Below are 20,222 nucleotides of genomic sequence, written 5' to 3' on the forward strand. Positions count from 1 at the left end.
AATGAATGGGGCCAAGTATCGTGAGATTTTGAGCCAAAACCTCCTTCCATCAGTGAGAACTTTGAAGATGAAACGAGGCTGGGTCTTCCAACATGACAATGATCCAAAACACACCGCCCGGGCAACAAAGGAGTGGCTCCGTAAGAAGCATTTGAAAGTCCTGGAGTGGCCTAGCCAGTCTCCAGACCTCAACCCCATAGAAAATCTGTGGCGGGAGTTGAAAGTCCGTGTTGCTCGGCGACAGCCCCAAAACATCACTGCTCTTGAGAAGATCTGCATGGAGGAATGGGCCAAAATACCAGCTACTGTGTGTGCAAACCTGGTAAAGACCTATAGTAAACGTTTGACCTCTGTTATTGCCAACAAAGGTTATGTTACAAAGTATTGAGTTGTATTTTTGTTATTGACCAAATACTTATTTTCCACCCTGATTTACGAATAAATTCTTTAAAAATCCTACCATGTGAATTCATGGATTTTTTTTTCACATTCTGTCTCTCACAGTTGAAGTGTACCTCTGGTGCAAATTACTGACCTCTGTCATCATTTTAAGTGGGGGAACTTGCACAATCGGTGGCTGACTAAATACTTTTTTGCCCCACTGTATGTATATGCTTTTCAAACAAAAAAACATACAATTTTTATTGCAGTGAAAAAAGGGGGATTTTTAAAATTAGAGTTGGCAGAGCAGAAGAATTGCTGCTTTGATGTGTTCTGAGTTGTGTTCAATACTAATTATCCTCACTTCTCTGCTGAACTAGAACTTGTTGCTAGTATGACCTCAATAATGGCTTGTATGAGTCCTCTTTTGAACTAGAAGAACATTTAGAGATTTTGATGCCAGGGGAAACACTGTTGCTGTTGCTGGCAGAGTACTCTTGTTTAATGCGGTTTTCATAACTTATTTAAGCTGTTTTTTCCCGTTTTCTTTGAGACCAGGAAACAATCAAATCCTAAAAATGTTTTTTTTTCCTTTTATAATTATGACAGCAACTTCTAGGCACTCTCTTTTCAGTAATAGTTAAAATGCCTTTATCTCATGTACTGTAACCTAAAAGACTCATTTTAGCATGCAAACACTCATTCATGGAGCAAAAGGCTCATTTTTAATAGTGTTCCAACTATTAGGACGTGTAACAGGCTAGTCCAGTGATCTGTATGATCTGTACTAGACTACATAACAGGTTGACACACACAGACATTACAACATTACGACAAGTTGCGTGATGAGGTGAAAAGATAAAGATACAGGTGAGCACAGGGAGATAAGACACCTGTTCGACCGCCAGTAAATCACAAGGCAGCAACTTGGTGCATGTAGAGATGGTCATGATGGCCCACTGAAGCTCAAACTGCATATCAGAATGTGGAAGAAAGGTGATATAAGTCACTGTAAAGGCGGCATTGTTGTTTGAGCCAAATGGGTTTGAGTATTTCTGAAACTGCTGGTCTTTCTGGGATTTTCCCCCATGATCATGTTTGTGGTTTACAGAGAATGATCATAAAAAAAGAGAAAACGTTTAGTGAGTGGCAGCTATCTGCTGCTTCCAGCAGAATAGCCATGCACCATGCCACAAAGCTCAAATCACCTCAAATAGGTTTCTTGAACATGACAATGAGTTCATTGCACTCAAATGGCCTTTACAGCCACTAGCTCTGAATCCAACAGAGCACCTTTGGGATGTGGTGGAGTGGGAGATTCACAGGTCATATCAGTACGGACCAAAAATCTCCGAGGAATGTTTCCAGCAACTGTGCCATGAAGACTTATTAAGCTATTTCTTAAGGCAAAACAGGGTCCAAACCCAGAGCCTTTTGAAGTGGCCCGGTGAGTGTGTACATACACCATTCAAAGATCACCTCAAACAAATCTAATTTTAATAATAATAATAATAATGGATTGCATTTATATAGCGCTATTCATTTACTCTCACATTCATACACTGGTGAAGGCAAGCTACAGTTGTAGCATTATACAATGCTACAACTCAATCCACTCACCCTTTCTTACTCTTTTCCTAATATCAAATATATGTCTTCTAAACAGGTCCACTCTGTCAATAAGTGAAGCTTCATCAACAAAAACGAAAGCAAGTTAGAAGTGAAGGCCGGGGGAACTTCCAAACCAGTCCTGATAAATTTTATAAGATACAGTAAAGTCGGTATGAAATACCTGAATTCTTTATTCACAAACAATTGAGCACAAAGCAAAAGGCGTTTCAGTATACGTGAAGTCATTCTGTAGCATCAACATGATTTATTACTCACTGTGGCACTTTGGTAATGACATGCATAAAGCAAATTCTGCGGTTCTGATGTAAATCTAACTGGGCTTTTAGATAAAGATCAAAGACTTCAAAATCTTGCATCTGTTTCTCAGACACGCAAACAATGAACACACACATGCACATGCACACACACACACACACACAGATCCTGCATATTATTGGATGCTCTGAGCCACAGAGGGCCTCTTCCAGGGAATAAAAAACTTTAGGAAGGGCCTAAACATGAAGTGATGCAATTTATCTGACATATCCTTCAATTGGTGTGATTGGAGAAGCTAACAATTCACTCTTTTTCCCAGTTGAAACCCCATGCTTGTGCCTCTTCCCTCTCTTCCAGTGCCTGGCTGATGAGGGTGCAGTGAGCATTAAAGGGCTGCTTTGAACAAAAAGATTCAGTATGAAAAGGAATGGGATATTAGGCACCATGAAGGGATCGCAGAGCTGCAGCTCTCCCTCCCTTGAAGCTGTCATATAATTAGATAAAGGTAGATTCTGTGCTCTGAGTCCATCCCCACTGAGAATTTCCTGCGACCTACAGGTCAGCCTGCAGACAGAACGGCAGGGAGAATGCAAGATGTTTCTACCTTCATGTCAAGGTGACATCACCTCACAGGAAAGAAACACAAATGATTACTGTATAAGGATTATTTGATGATAAAAAAAAGTCAGAAAAAAGGACTCCTCTACATTTACCTTACAAATGACATCTCTGTGAGTTAAAAGAAAGCACGTTGAAGTGGTCTCACCACTGTGCTACACGCAGTCTGACTGCTCTACAGTCCAGGTCACAGTTTACACTAAAGCCCCAGCAGGATGGAAATTATTTTTATCATCCTCTCCTAACAATGAAGGAATGATTTATTAGTGGCGAGGCAACGCAACCGAGGAATATTTGGTCAAAAACTTCACTTGACGGGTGTAATCTCTCACTTGGCAATTGCTGTTCACTGCGAGCAATCAATGTAATGCTCAGTGAAATATCTTTATCTGAAAATCTCAAAATATAAATGTTCAGTGCCACAAGTCAGACACCCCGTGTAGTTCAATCAAACCAGAATGCTTGGCATGCTTTAATAAGCATAGGTGCACATTTTCCACTTTCAAATCTTTTGCCTCATTCTGACCCAGTTTTCCCAAAGCTTATGTGATGTACTGACAAATGAGCTCCTCTTCTGCACACAAAGTGCTCTGAAACTTGTAGAATTGCAGGCCTTTGAGCAATCATTTTCTTTGGATGAGTGGTATTCAGAAAAGCAAACCAAAAGTTTACCTTAACTCAGAATTGTTCATATAGATGAACAAATTAATTATTTATTTGAAAGTATACCCTATAATGACTCTAATTTCTTCACAGTTTTGAAAGTTGGACAAATGAATTCATATCCACAGTACCAAAGAAGGGATGTTTGATTTAATGATGCTCACCAAAAACTTTTAGGTAATTATATTATTTTTGGTCTTTGGTTTCTTGTTTCTTTGATTTAGATACTCTTAACTTCATTCATTCTAAATTAGCTGGCCAAGATCACAGTAAAACCTGGATATGTATTAGTTTATATACTGAAAAGGGTTTTTTTTTTAATCACAATGAAATAAGAAAGAAATATAAAATCAGGTAACCAGATTTTAAGTGAGTGCACAAAGTTAAATAAGTATATATCATCAAATATGGCTTTCACAGTTCATTAAAAATGAATCAACATGCCACAATTTTGAGGATCACAAGTTTCATTTACCCTGAGAAATGACAAAAGCCTTCCTTAGGCATTTGGTAAAGCGTATTACTGAAACGTCAAATGACTGCTGACAGTTGCTTTACTGATCCCCAAATGTGACTGACGCCTTCTCAGTGTGCCTGCAAAGTGACTGACTGGTATTTGTGATCTTTTCAGAAAATAAACAGTTACAAAAAATGAAACCAGGGTAAAGATTGATGTGTCTTTTACCTTTAAAATAAACCGGCAAGCATTAGTGAACAGGCAAATGTCCAGGAGGACAAGAGGACTACATTACCTAAAATGAATGTAGTCCTCTTTTCCACTTTATCTCGTGCCTTCTGTAAAAAAGATTTATAAGTATAGACTACCAAGAACCAAGGAGGGGGGGAAAAACTCTCACGAACACGACAGTGCCACTATGTCTTTGATGCTTAGTCTTCTAATAATGATCAAAAGTAGACTGGAAGATCTCTCACGTTGGCAGGGAATTGAGTTTTATGACTTTCTCACTAAAGTCACTAATCTCCCTCCTTTTGTTCTTTAAAGTTTGCCAGGTTCAGACAGCATGCTGAAATTCAAGGCTCAAATGAAAGTGACAGCAGATGCAGTAATATTTTGAAATTATCTTGGGTTTACAAATTTTTAAAAAGTTATTTTCTGAAGAACCCTGAGCTCTTGTGGCCATGAAAATATATTTTTTTGTGAAACAGAAATATTACATACACAAAAAAGGAACTTATATATATACCACTGCCTCATGGCACATTTTAGGTTCTTTTTCCTCAAGGTTGCTATATATCCATGGTTGCTATATAGCCCTAGATGTGCTAATGGTCTCTATATATACATATGTATGTATGTGTATAATATATATATATATATATATATATATATATATATATATGTGGAATGCACTACATACAGGCACAGGACTTTGTTTTCAGACACCAGCTTTATTTCGTGTTGTACGTGATGACCGACCACAGTCTGACAGCTGTCGGGCACAGCTGATCTCTCGGGCCCCTTCCGCTCCTCTCCCGTCTCACTATAAAGGGTAAGGAAAGCATCATCAGTCCAAAACGCCATCAGCTGTTTTCACCTGCGTTTCCAGCACCGCCCCGTTGAGCTCACCGCACCACCCCTCCCCTGCAGCCGCGCCCGGGACCACACCTCCGCCACAATATATATATATATATGAAGAAAAATCCCTACTGCCAGGACTTACATTGTCAGTATTGGGACATAAATACATGGACAGATTTCTTGAGCTAGGTTCTCTTTCAGAGATCAAAAAGGGGCACTGTTTAAAACCTCCCTGTTGTGTTTGGGTCATATCTGACCGATTTACAAACACTCATAAATATTGTGTTTTACATCTGATTGCCTCAAGGCCTTATGACATCCTCCACACTATGAACTTGAAAATATAAAAGTGATGAGCCCCTTTTTCATAGAACTTTGAGTGTTTTAATCAACCTTGTTACATCTGTGGTGTTCCCGGTCATACCACAGGAAATGAATGGAAATCCACCCCACCTTTGGCCTCTGACCCCCTGAAGGACCCACTGAAGGACCCACTGAAGTACTCACTGAGCTGAATTTGGTGGTGAAAAATGTTTCTTATGTTAATTTAAGAGCTGTTAAAACTGACCGGTCAATTGTGATCGGGAACACTAAAGTAAGGGGGTGGGGGTGCACACAACTGGAGGGTTAACTTAATCATACAAACTGATTGCCATTTAGAATTGAATTGCATTCTACTGCAGATTGTTTCATCAATGCAAAAAGGTTATCAGAAAAGTAAGCGCATGCCATATTTTTGCCTGTGACATACAGATCTGTGACTATTGTGGAAACCCAGAAGGAGATGTTATCACACCAGCTGCATAACTGCTGTAAGTTGATGGTTCAGTGCTTTTGGCTGTATCCTGTAGCTCTTCATTGAGTTTTCACCCGAAATATTTAGAGAAGAAATCTACATTTTCTGTGCCTTAATATTGCAATTGTAATGTAACAGAGCAAAGCTTAAGCTGAAGAGTCAGAAGAAGCAGGTAATTACATGCCGCACACAGCCCATGGATGTAAAACAAGCCATTAAACATGACTGAGACAGCTATGTTCCCGGGCCAAAACTGTCTGTGTTGTGATGGTAACCACTGCATCACAGAAGGCCAAACATTAATCAATTTATTCAAATAAAGAAAAAAAATGTATCTGTGTTTTTAAACATAATGGTATCTGATTGGCAAGTTTTGGGGTTATGATGTGGTTGTATTGTTTCAGGTTTTAAGTCACATTTGACAAATCAACTATCATGTACTTCTACACATGAGAACACTTAGGATCCACGAGAAAAAAAAGTTCTATTTTCTGCACATCTGACCGGTCAGCTGTAATACACACAAATCAGGTTTACACAGCAAGCCTTTTTGTAATATAGCAGCCCTTCTCTCGATAAATCATGTGCATTCACTGAGCTAAATTTATCTTGAGAATAGCTGCCCCAGTCTCCAAGACCTGAGATAGTCTCTATCCACTTCTAATGGAAGAGTTCACCCTTGTATCAGAACATATTGATTTCTTTTTTTAGCTGCCTCCTGTTTATTTGAATTGCCATGCTGTTTCCAGAGAGAAACACAACATCCACACTTAAACTGTGTTTTGTTAGTAGTTACTCGCTCCCTCATCAGGCCTGCTTGTTTTTGACCCACTGATCTGATCTCGTGTTGGTCATTTTTGAAATGAACTGACTGCAACTGTGTTCATAAATTTGTACATTTTAAGCAGATCAACCACAGAACTTTCCGCTCCCATCATACTAATTTACCCTGCTTTGTAAATCCGGCCCCAAGTGTTTTTACTTCCTTTTCCAGATGAGACCCCTTTTGTAGGGCTCTGCAATTACAGATTCCATCTTTCCTCATTTGATTCATGGCCTTTTCCATTGTGAATGTAGGTGAATGTCAAATGTTTCGTTAATAAATCACACAATGTCAGGTAGTGAGGCAAATGTTGCAATACATCTTATTGTAACTCAGGCAGTTTGAAAAGGCTAAATATCAGATAGCATTATATGCATGTTAACACTGTATGTTACAGCTTGTGCAGTTAATGCAATGACGTTTTTACCGCTTGTAAGTCGTATAAAATCAGACAGTGTCATTGTTTATTTGCAGTTAATAAATTTACAGCTTCTTTTGTCCATTGTTATTCTGTCATTATCATGGTTCTGGGTTGTCGATCCACTACTTTGTGTTTATGGACTTCTTGACTAATCATTATGGTGTTTCTAGAGCGACTCATATTTCCTAGTTTAGTTTTTCTTATGATTATTTGTTTTTCTTGTTGTTTATACCTTGTGGTTCTGGTTTAGTTCCCTTAGTGTTTTCCTAGTGTGTTGTCTGCAGTGTTCCCTGTGTTTGTCAGTCTTGTTGTCATGTCCCATCCATTATAGTCTTTTTCTCTGTGTTCTGTCTTTAGCACACTCCTTAGTGTCTCCCCTGCCCTCTGTGTGTCCCCCTCCTATTGTTAATCTTGATTGTCTTTGCCTGGGTCTCATGGTGGGGTCACTTCCTGTTTTGTTTTGAAGCTACCTTGTCTCATGTGTGTTATGTTCAGTTTTGCTTCCCCTGTTCTGTTACTCAGATGTGTTCCTGCTGTGTTTCTACCTGTTGCCCATCCTCTCATTATCCTGTGTACATAGGTCTCTAGTTTATCGCTGCTTCCCGTCACGTTGTCAGTCTTTATGTCCTCCCACCATGTTTCCCACCCGTGCTGTGTGCTTCATGTTTTGCAGCTTAGTTACAATGCCAGGAATTTGTTTTGTACTTTGAGGTTGTAGTTCATGGAGCTGGCCAGATCTGAATAGTGTAAATGCTGTGTTAATATGGAACAAATACATTTCTTGACACAGGATGTAGGATATTTTATATTGTGAAATGTTGCGATGTTAGTTGAGCCATGTAAGTGTCACCCCTTCTGTTGCAAGGCCTCCACAATTTATTTATATTTATAATGCTACTAAGCTAACACTACACCAATACTTTAATAACAGACTAAAAACCAACACATCCATTATGGCATAAACGAGTTGTGGAGTGGAGTGGAGATACGGTTTTCCTCTAATACTACAAACACTTATCCAATAAATATGCATATGATAAAATCGTATAGATATACAAAAAATGATAATTGTATTATAATTGTGCTGGAAATGGTTAAAAGATAATAAAAAGCAAGTGTGCAGTTAAGGCACAATGGGGAAAAAAAAGGTTTATTCAAACTAAAAGTAAAGTGCTAAAAGGGGCCGCTGTGGCTCCTAAACGTAAAGGAGAAATCTGTTGAGACACATCAATAACCATTCTCCTTTACACATGCACACAGCAAAGAATAACATGCAATATGCTTAAAATTACAAACCAAAATATCTGGGCACCAAAGAATGAGCAAATCACTACTGAGTTCCTTCATTTTATAGGTGGCCATGCTCACTAATAGCACACACAAAATTCTGCCTCTCAGTAACGCTGACCAACACCACCAATATACACAATGTCTCAGAAGAATATAAAAATGATGAAACAAGTGAAGATAAGGCAGCTCAACAAACTGAAACTGAGGAAAAACAGAACAAGCAGCTAAAGCCAGGAGCTACTAAAGAAACGTGAATAAATCAACACGCCGCCGACAAATACACAGTATGATTAAGCACTGTGTGGTGGTTCAAGAGAATTGAATGCCACAAACCTGTAGCATGCCACAAATGAAGAACTAGCAGTAAACAACTACACAGCAAATTAATGTGGAAGTGGGGAACAGCATGCTGAGACCTCCAAGATCACAGCAGCAGCCAGAATAAAGCAGTATCCCAGTTGATCCCGAGTCCTAACCTGGTCCTTAACAATCAATGCAAATTATGAGGAATTTAGGGCGTTGATCTACAGTAGCCTAATATAATAATACTATACCCTAATAACTATTAGAGTATAGTAATAAATAATAATAACTACTGAACAAGAACTTACAGCAATGCACAAAAAGAAAAAGAGGACTTTGGGTTCAATGAGTCTATGCACAGATTGACAAAAAAAGAAGAGAGAAAACTGCTGATAATGAACATTTTTGGTGTTCAGTCACTTCTTCTACCATTCTATTCAGTTTAGGGTAATGAGACAGTTGTAAATGATCCCTGCTGTCATACAAGGCGAGAGCGGTGCAACCTGGACTGGTTGGCAGATTGTGGCACTGTACGTGTTGCATAAAATTAAAAAGACTAACCCTCATAGATCACTATTGTTAATGGACAACTATGAAACTGTCAAAAAATCACAAGTTAATTTCATTTTAAGAGCTTAAGACTGTCACCATAAATACATCTCTAGCAATAATTCTTACACGAAAATCTGGGAAATCACATACTGAAGGAATGGTGAAGTGCATGCAGACAAACCGAAAGGTCCAGAGAAAAGAAAAGAATCATTGTTGTTACTTTCACAAAGAAAAGAAAACCTGTGTTTTCAGTTCAGGTCACCTTGGTTGCATTTATATGACATCAAATCTCAACAATAAACACCTCAAGTCACTTTATACTGTAAGGTAAAAATCCTACAATATTAAAAAGAAAACCCCAATTATTTGACAGTCCCCTATGAACAAGCGCTAGGCAACCGCGGGAAGAACAAACTCCCTTTTAACAGGAAAATGACGGAGTCAGACTTGGGAGGGTGAAGCCATCTCCTGTGGCTGGTTGGGGGGGTTGAAGGGAAAGAGAAAAGGAGAGCAGATTAAACCACAGACTATGGGAGAGAGAAGATGGAAGCATGAGACTGGTGTAGCTGGATAATAGAATTGGATGATGTAGCACCATAATTCACTAAGCATGTGTTGCACAGTCTGACATCCCTCAAATAGATTTTGTACAGATTGAAACCAAGATGTCATTTGATCCATCTTGCACAGTGTGACATGAAACGTACACAACTGTTGCCCTCACACAGTCTAAGGATTCGTTCAGGGAGCGATCACCTTCATGGTTAAAGGAAAACATTGTTACCTTTAGAAGGAATAATATACCTTTTACCTGCAGTTTGTCAACCTAACAGTCTTTCCTGCGTTGGTACTGAACCGAAAGATTTAACCAAGTGGTCCTCGCTGTACAAGAAAACAAAACAAAAAAATAATCATGCCAACATATCCCATAAATGTCAACCCAGCTGTATGAGCAATGATACTAAAACTACTCTAATGCACTGTGGTAGAAGCATCTCTCAAGAAAGAAATTGCAGAATAAATGAAATTAAATGAAGTCAATGTATAAAATTGCACAAGTGAGCAATAAAGGCTTGTCCTCGGTTTTACTACCCGAAGAGCTGATTGCTGCTTACAAGCCCCTTCCAGTGGGATGTCCTTGCGTAAGAAGTGTCATCTTAACATGCACTGCATTAGCAGCTGAGTCACAACAACCCTGCTGAAAAAAACCCCTTTCAATGTTTGGTGCTGTTAAATCCTACCCACTGATAACTCACTGTTCCAGTGACTAAAGGAAAAGCAGCTGGCAACTGTATAAACTATAAAACAACAACAACAACGACAACAACAACAGCAACAACAACAACAACAACAATAATAATAATAATAATAATAATAATAATAATAATAACTACAATAGATGTTCATATTTATCAGTTCAATGTACTTTTGCAAAAACCGAATTATGAAGCATGTCAGTGCAAACAAACCCTGTTATATTTATTTATTTTAGCTTTTTTTTTTTAGCTAAGTACAGTAAACATGTTTTCTCTAGTTTTAGATCAGTATTTAGAGGATCCTAAATGTGCTCTGTATTATCCTTATATGAATACTTCAGGTTGTAGATGTCTTACTACATTTTGTCACTAATCCATGTGACTGCTTGTGACTGAAGAAGTCACTTGGATTACAAAATGGTTCTCCCACTGAAAACGCTACGTCCAAATGAACAGAATGACTTCTTTGGGGTCCAGATTGTAGAGTTGCTACTGCATGCTACTATTTAGTTCAAAGATGTGAACAGTGGAAAAGTGTGGAAATCAGAATATGAAACTAATACTACTTATTATGGATGTTTTGCTTTTACAGGGCTGCCTGAAAGGCAAAAAAGATAGTTGTCATAGAATAAACAGAATACAAAATATATGTGTTTAGTATTAACATACGTGTTACAACATGGAAATCTTGTTAAATAATTTATTATTGTTGATAATTATGATCAAACTATTTTTCAAAGTATAGCTGCCTAAGAGCTTTTTGACAACATTTTTTATTATTTTGCACCAAAATAATAGTTTGGGCCTTGTTGCTCTTTTACCATGAACAGCGGAGATGAATATAGCGAGGCATTTATGATTCTATTACTGCTGGATCCATCCATTCAACAGGATATTTTAGTTTGTGAGGTTTATAGTAAGGCAAGCTTTTGCTGGCAACATAAATAAGCATGAGTCAGAATACATTCCTTTTCTTGCTGATGGCCTTTCAGCTCAATAAACAGGAGGAAGAGGAGGAGATGCAGAGGCTTGACTTGCCCTACTGTCCCCTTCCATCAAAACAGAATGCTAAATCAAAGCCCAAAGCTTTCCCTAACTTCATTTCATTTCTGTTTCCATCACAGAAGTTTTTGTGGGCTTTTTTTTTCATACCTAAATATCATCCTAATGGATGATTGGATAACTGTGCATGGTGAGATATGGCTAATGTTCTATGTTCCTATTTTAAATTTGGTTCAACCAGGTTATTTATTCACAATAAATAAATATAAGTCTCTCTCTTTGACATGCCTACACACAAGTGGAAGAGCTTAAAACTAATACTGAAAAACAAGCCCTTTTCACACGTGTTATTATAACTAATGCCAGTATTTACAAATGTGGGTTTATTTGTAAGTGCCAGGAAGCATCAGCAGTAATTATCAAAAGGACCTCAAACTGCTCTATCGAGTATAGGAAAACACCAACTCAATGTCAAAGACTCGGAAGTACCAGAGTAGGTAGATAGATAGATAGATGTTTAATTTGCATTAAAAACAAAAGACATGACATGCTTTAGGAAACTTTTTTCTTTTTGTATTGTCTTGGCCCTGAATGTGTGAACCACTAACATCCTGTTAATAATCCCCTTGTTTGGCCTCGTCAAACATCAAAGGATAAAACACCACAGGCGTAGCCTAGTTTTGGATGGGGGTTTCATCTAGGGAACTTTAACACTTACAACTGGGAGAAGGGTATGTAATTGGTATTGAAGGCTTGTTTTTAATTATGTCATTTATTTATAAAATTCCAGTCAACTACAAGATTCTCCGAAAACACGAACTTGTCTGTAGCTGGCTTAAACAATGCCACATTCTTGGAATACTGTAACAGGGGCGTGTTTGGTCTGCTGTAGGGCTGCAGCACTTTGTAAGGAGGCTAGAACAGTAGACTCCTTGTTTCCATGGTAACTGTGTGAGTGAATAGGAGGGGAACATGGTGGAGATGCTTTAGGTGAGTTCATTTTGCAAAATTATGTGGCTGCTTAGTTTTCCGTTCTTCATCACTGGGCATCGCAGTGTGCATGTATGGCTGTGTTTGTGTGTGCATGTGTTTGTGTGTGCATGTGTGTGTGTGTGTGTGTGTGTGTGTGTGTGTGTGTGTTGTTTTTTTCACATGATGTCACATGTGACTCACACTTACTGTACTTTAGTTTTCTCTTAAAATCATTCTTGAGGCTGAATAATGCTGATGGTACATTCAAGGTGGCAGATTGACAATCCTGATGAGGTTATCTTCACAATTTTTCCTTCCTCATTATTTCAGAAAGGAGAAGAGCTTTGATGTGTAAGAAAAAGCCTCTGGAGAGTTGACAACTGCGTGTATAATGCAAAATATCTTTAAACTTACTGCAGCTTCTGAATATCCAGAGTCTCTTTAAAATATAGTTTTTTTCCCCTGACCTTTCTTTACAAAGCTACCATGTTTCTTCCATAGTTTAGTCATTTGTTGGATATCAAACGTCGACTTTAGAAACATCAAGGTAGAGGGTTTAAAAAAAGAGTTGTTGATGCAAAGATGATTTCACCTACTGGCAGAGGGACATGCATCACATGAAACAGAATATTAAAGATTTTGTACAAATGTATTGTTATCATGCTGTTAACTATATGCTCAAAGTACAAAGGAAACTGCATTTATTTGGTTTTGCTTCTGCAGAGCTGAGGAAAATACGCAGTTTTAATTTATCGGCAGGGGGTTATATATGGCATTGTTTACAGTCATTTATTGTAGAAGTAGTGACAAACCACAGTTCAGTAACTTACTCCAACCAAGGGGACGAACCAGTTCCAAATGTAACATTTCATTCCGTTCAGTTTAATTTTACTTAAATTCATCAAACAGTCCCTTCAATAATACAAAGAAAACCTCAACAATAAGAACACCAATAACACAATGAGCAAACACTTGGCGACTCCATAAAACTCCATTTTAATAGGAAGAAAGCACCAACAGAACCAGGCTCAAGGAGAGGAAGCCATCTGCCGTGGCCAGTTGGGAGTGAGGGGAGGAAGACAGGACAAAAACAAACTATGCAAGAGAACAAAAGATGATTAAATGATTAAATTCAGAGTGGTGTTTAAACACATAATGAGTGATGAAGAAACACTCCATGCATCATGGGAAGCCCCAATCAGCCCAGGCCTATTGGGGGATAACTATGTTCATCTGAGCCATTAATCCAGCCTTAACTATATGCTTTACCAAAAAGGAAGCGTTTAAGCTTATACGTAGAGGGAGTGCTCCTCTTCTGATGCCAAGCCGGGATCTGAAGAGGGGTCTGAAAGGCTGAAGGCTGAAGGCTTTGCCTCCTATTCAACTTTTAAATACCATTTGAACCACAAGGAAGCCTGCAGTAGAACAGAGGTGCTCTATTCGGTGATACGGTACAGTACGAGGTCTTTAAGAGAAATACAAATAGTTTATTTTCTAAAACTGATAACCTTCCAATTTAAATGCAGTTAAACACAGTGACTCACTTGTGTTCTTAATATTTTTATCTTTAATAAAAGGATTTAAGATAAACAAAAAATTACACCTGTAACACTTTTCCTGTGCTTTTCAAATTTGTAAAAAGAAGCTTAAATAGAATAAAAATAATGAGTCATTGTCTAATTAAAGGGATCGTGAGCTAAAAAGGTTGAAAGCCACTGGAAAATTACCCTCATGCCAATCAGCTGTCAGACACCAACAGCTTGCCCTTCACGGTTCATTGAAGTACTGCTGATTGTCCTTCCTCTTTCTGGAGATTTAGCTGTGCCTCAAGTTTAAAGAAAATGTAAGCGCTGTAAATTAAGTGTGGCTTTGTGTCCACTCTTGCGCTCTTGCTTTTGTTCACGCTGTACAACAAATAAATATACTCATTTGGCATCACTGCTGGAGAGCATTAAAACCTGCTTCCTAGACATAAATGGGTGGCTTGGTGTAGCACCACAAGCCTGCGCTGATAGAGTTGTCCTAAAAAGCTTCTGGATTTGCTGCTGGACAGAGACCAAAGTGCTTTAAAAGTCCATCTGGAGGCAAATATAGCAAATATTTGCAGTGCCATATACAGAAATCATATTCTTTTGCCCAGATTCAGCCCTCATCTGGGCAGTTTTCTGTTTAATATTGTATTCAATATGTAAGCCAAGATCAAAGAGTTTATGATAACAGAACTCATTGTATTAGGAAAAGATGGCCACCCAGCAGTCAGAATATCTTGCATGGATTAAGAAGAGCAGATGAAAGAGTAAAATAAACACATTTCAGCTTTTCTATAGCATCTTCTTTCTTTGTTCTCTTGAGAGTAGCGGGGATATTGCTGCTTTCTCACACTCCCACCCACTCCTATTACAAGATGTGTCTTATGTGGCTGTTGATGTTTATTGCTCTCGCTGCTGGCCATATACCACTGAAAACTGCAGCTTATCCCCTTCCCAACACAAAAACCTTACTTGGTGTTCCCACTAACGTGCACCCATAGGACCAAACAACAACAGCATGTGCTACACCTTGAGGTATTACATCAAAGGTGGCGGTGCTCGTGGAGGCAGTGGGAATTTTATTCAGGATTGGGGCAAGGACTAACCTCTGGAATGTATTTGCTCGACATTTTAAAAAACATTATGGATTTTGCAGAGTAATTTCATTACCCCTGTGACCAATAAACCGCTACATCATTTGAGGTGGAAACAAACACTTCGCCCTCAAGCAACTCTGCAACAGCTACTCCTTCCTGGTCTCATTACAGGACAAACTCTTCTCCAAGGCTCCTCAGATAATAAGCTGATAAGTCAGATGACAGAATATGCCTTGCATTAGTTAGATGCCAAGGGCTTACACTGGCCTTCCGTGTTGTCCTTGGCCTCTATTAAGGAACTGCAATAAAGAGGCTGGTTACCACTCTGTAAAGGTCGTGTTTATGGTCACCAGTGTTGGGCAAGTTACTTTAAAAAAAGTAATTAATTACTAATTACTAATTACTTCGTCAATATTGTATTTAAAATACTTATCTAATTACTGTGTCAGAAAAGTAACTTAATTACTAAATAAGTAATTTAACTAAATACTTCTTAAAATCTCTATAAACCTTGAGTGGGCAAACAATAGAAACTAAACTAGCATCTCTTCCACAATGTAGCCTGCAATCATTTTTTTAAGCTCACCTTCAGACGCTTTCTGTGCTGCTGAAGTAAAATCAAGTTTTGCCTGCTTAGCAGGAGTCGCCGCGGTGTTATCCATGGATGATGAACAAGGATCACTCAGAAGTGTTCGTCTATGCTCTCGTGTCAGGCGCTTCAGTAGATTACTCGTGCTGTTAACAGCAGCCGATAGTTTTTCTCCCCAGGACATAGCTTACATATTACTGTAATATTCTTGTCTGCTTGTTTCAGAAAGGTGAAGAGACGGGAATATGTCCATTTCATAAAACAGCCACTCGCTTCAGCCGAGTCCGACATCTTCCGCTTTAGAATACGACTATGCAGCAAACTGGCGCGAAATGACGCGCAGCTGCACTACAGCGATGTTAAAGCGGCAGAGTTTACTTCTACGTTTAGAAGACAAATTATTGAATCAGCGAGTTTAATTATTTTACAATGTAACGCAAGTACATTGTAAGTAACTGTAATTAAAATACCTAAAAATGAACAGTAATTATTTACTCTACTTTTTCAGTGGAAAAGTAATTTAATTACAGTAACACATTACACCCAACACTGATGGTCACGTCTTATATATGTGCATACATGTAATAATTCATCTATGAGACCTTATAGAATTTTATAAGTGCTTATAACCATGCAAAACAACACACAACACTCATGTTAGAAATATTTTAATTAATAATTAATTGATAAATAATGACCATTTAGGGTCTTTAATTAAACTGACATTACCATAGACACTCATCAGCCACTTTATTGGTTACCTGTTTCACAACACCACTAATTCTTCATGGCACAGGTTCATCAGCCATGGTGTGAATCTTCCTTTCCACCACAATCCAAAGATGCTGGATTAAGATCTGGTGACTGTGCAGGACCTTTGAGCAGGACCATGCTCAAGGAAATCAGTTTGAGAGACATTTTCATAGAGAAAATTAATGCTCATTACATAATTTATTTAGTTTTTGAAAATTATTTTCCATTCTCTGTAAACCTTAAGACTGCGAGGGAAAATCCCAGCATATCAGCAACTGTCAGGAAACAACAAGTCATCCTACATTCAGGCACTTCCATGACTTCTCTTCCTTTTTCTGAGCCTCACTTTGAATGCAGGTTTGAGCTCAGCAGGTCATTATGGCTAAATTGAGTTGCCATGTGACTGGCTGAGATACTTGTGTTAGCAAACAACAGCAGGTTTACCTAGCAAAGTGACTGGTGAGGGTACGGTTATTAGCATTTTTATGACACAATACAATGTTTATGGGGGTTTTGAGGAGTATTTGCTGTCTGCTGGTGAAGTGTAAAAGCTTTATGTAAAAGCTATGAACCCACTACTAGCACTGACAGCACATGCTCACATGTGAACACCTTTCTTAACTCGTGAAATTCACACCTGCGCTTTGAGATTGCCCAGTACTACCTAGTCTTGTATCATTTGTCACTGTATATGGTGTGAGTTTTCCAGTTTTTGCTAAGATGAGAAATGATGTGTTTTAGAAAATAAAACACATTTTTTTCTTTCATTTTCTTTTCTTTTTTAAAATTGAACATTATTTAGTATAGTGTATAAACACGAAAATTGCAACACTAGAAACTACCTTCCTGCTTGTCTTCTTATTTAGCTTCGTCTCACGTCTGATTACTGTACACAGTGCCAACAGCAGCAGATAATTATCATAGTGTGGATTGCAAATTATTGGGGGACACTCCTCTGGTTGCCCTCCTTTCATCACATTGAGCTTTTCATCGCCCTACACATTAACCTCTGTCCGGACTTCACTGCTTTTGCACGAAATGTCATTGTCACTTTACTAAAGAGTCAATTTTGTGTGACACATTAACTGTGGCCAAACGTAAATAATTTTTTGCTGGTCTTTGGTCTAAATGCAACCTTGACTTCTTTGAAATTCCTCTCATGTATCTTGATATGCTGTAATTGGATGCTGGTTTCATTATGATCAATTTATCACATTTGGCTGACTTCTCCCAGACATTTCTTTGGTATTCTGTTTGATCCAAAAATATCGTTTGTACAAGGAAATGAAATGTTAGAAAATGTTTCCACGATTTTTAAAAAAAAAGTTTGGGTAGAGTAGTGTTGTGCTGTGTAGACATGGTTTTTAACTTTACCAGAGCTTTGACATTTGAATGAGTCTATACAAGTACAACAATTTTGTAAGAATAACATTAGGGTTAGCACTTTACCAATGCAATCACTTAATTAGTTGGCACGGTGGTGTGGTGTTTAGTACCACAGTAAGAAGGTACTGGGTTCAAATCTGATGGCTGGGTCTGTGTGTTCAGCATGTGCTCGTATAGCCACTCCCACTTTTTCCCACAGTCCATAGATGTGTATATTAGGTTCACTCAGAGTTCTACATTAGCTGTAGGTGTGGTTAGTCTCTGTGATAGCCCTCTTCTTCATTTTTCCACACCTTTCAGGACCATGTAGTCCTTGGATATCTTCATAGTTGTATTTGTAGCCTACTTTACCTGCCAACTGAGTATAACTTAAATCATAGGTGTCAAACTTGGCCCGCAGCCTAATTACATTTGGCCCACGAAGCCATACCAAATTACTATTACAGCTGGCCTACTGGTATTATACAGCTAATATATATATTGTTTAGTATTAAGCTTTGCTTGTTCCATATTCAGTTTTCCAGCAAAACTTATTTGAGTCCCTAAGAAAAGATTCATTCTTATATCTGGAGGAAGATTTTTTTTTTTCCAATAAATATTAATGTTAGCCCGCGACTTTGTTCCAGTTTTGAATTTTGGCCCACTGTGTATTTGAGTTTGACACCCCTGACTTAAATCAATAAATATAACTTATACTCAAGAACATTAAACACACCTGTATTGTTTCTGTTTAGGTTCTCAGTCATCACACCTATATCATCTGAGCTTTCCAATGATTCGGTGGTACTTATACACAATATCTCAGTTTGAGCTCATTCTTACTTTGAATAGGCTTCCCCCCTTTGTCATTGGAGAATCCATTAATAAATGTTTAAAGAGTCAGATGTTTGATCTTGTTTCAAGTCACTTAGTTTGGAAAGCTGATGGCTAAATGTAATTAATGGCCCACGGTGTGTTTATGTGAGGATTCTGAAGCTGGATGTCACAAGGCTGACACAGTTACATGAAACATGAGGGGAAAAAAGAGGTCCAGCAACTCAGGAAACCTTTGGGTGTATTAAAAGTTTCAATGCACACATTTCATATAATATAAGCCTTGCATTCATTCTTATTATATTTGGTTGCTTAGTTGCATAGTTGGTTGCTAGTCACAAGGCACTAACTGTTGCTTGGTTAGAGGGTTAGTTTGTTTTTTGTTTTTTTTTTGTTTTTTGTTCCTTTTTTATACTTTTGTAGATAATGTGCTATTTTCCACTTGTGTTTTACAATGCTACATGGTTTAATTCACTTCTCAGTATCACCAGGACCTGTAGCATCACTGACATGTCAGCATCACTGACATTTACATTTTTTTCTTTTCAGTATTTATCATTTTTTTCTGAAATAAAATGACTAATATGTTTTTTTTTCATATTTATCAGTTTTTATCTGCTTCATCAAATACAAACCAAACCACAAATTTTGTCTTGATTTGCCAAATCCCCATTTCTCACGTCTAGGCAAAAGATTTGATTTTGTGAGCTTCAGACGTATAACAAGCTTTTTCTGCAAATCAAGATTTTTTTTTTCAGTAAGTGCTGCCCACACTTATTGAAAGAATTAATCTGCTTCAAATCTGGTAATGTGATAGATTTATTGTTAGTCAAAATTTTTGTGTCAAGTAAAAGTCGTAGTCAAAGGTGACTCAATTTATTTTAAAAAGAAGTTTGTAAATGTATAAATAAGGGTAAAACAAAATCCCATCAAGGTGATGTAATGCAAAACAGATTAAAACAACTAAAAGAGTAAATAACTCTGTTGAACTGGATGAGAATGCTGCCTGGGACTACAGCCTGTTTAAAATGAAATCCACCTGCTTAGTGAGAAAGGAATAATCCATGTGATTTATTGACCGTGATTGATTAGTTATGCCTGCAGTTGCCTCAAGGTGGAGCTCTGGCCACGATGCCTCATTCACAAGGAAGCTGCTGTGTCTGTTTATTGATTTATCCCCTTTTCGGGTATTAAATGAGCATTTCTGCTTTTGAACTATACAAATATATATGTTAAGCTGCACTGACTTTGTTTGCAAATGTACCAATAGGATATTAGGAATTTTTAGTTAATTTATGTTAGTATTGTTAGGATACTGTTAAGCAGCTAGCGAAGCTAGGCGCTCTAGCTAAGCTGCGCTACAGCATTGTGTGCATTTTGATTTAGTTTAAACACGTTTTATTTTGATTGAAAGGACAAATGCCTATCAATATTTTTACACGAATGCTTTGTTTATTTTCAATCTTTACTCACCTGTAAGTGAAAGGAAAGAAAACTGCCTTGAGATGTTTTTTTGAACTAACAGAAAATGTGCATTGTTGTTAAGCTGTT

Source organism: Neolamprologus brichardi, chromosome 1 (genome assembly GCF_056152115.1).
Source record: "Neolamprologus brichardi isolate AB-2024 chromosome 1, ASM5615211v1, whole genome shotgun sequence".
Classification (NCBI taxonomy): domain Eukaryota; kingdom Metazoa; phylum Chordata; class Actinopteri; order Cichliformes; family Cichlidae; genus Neolamprologus; species Neolamprologus brichardi.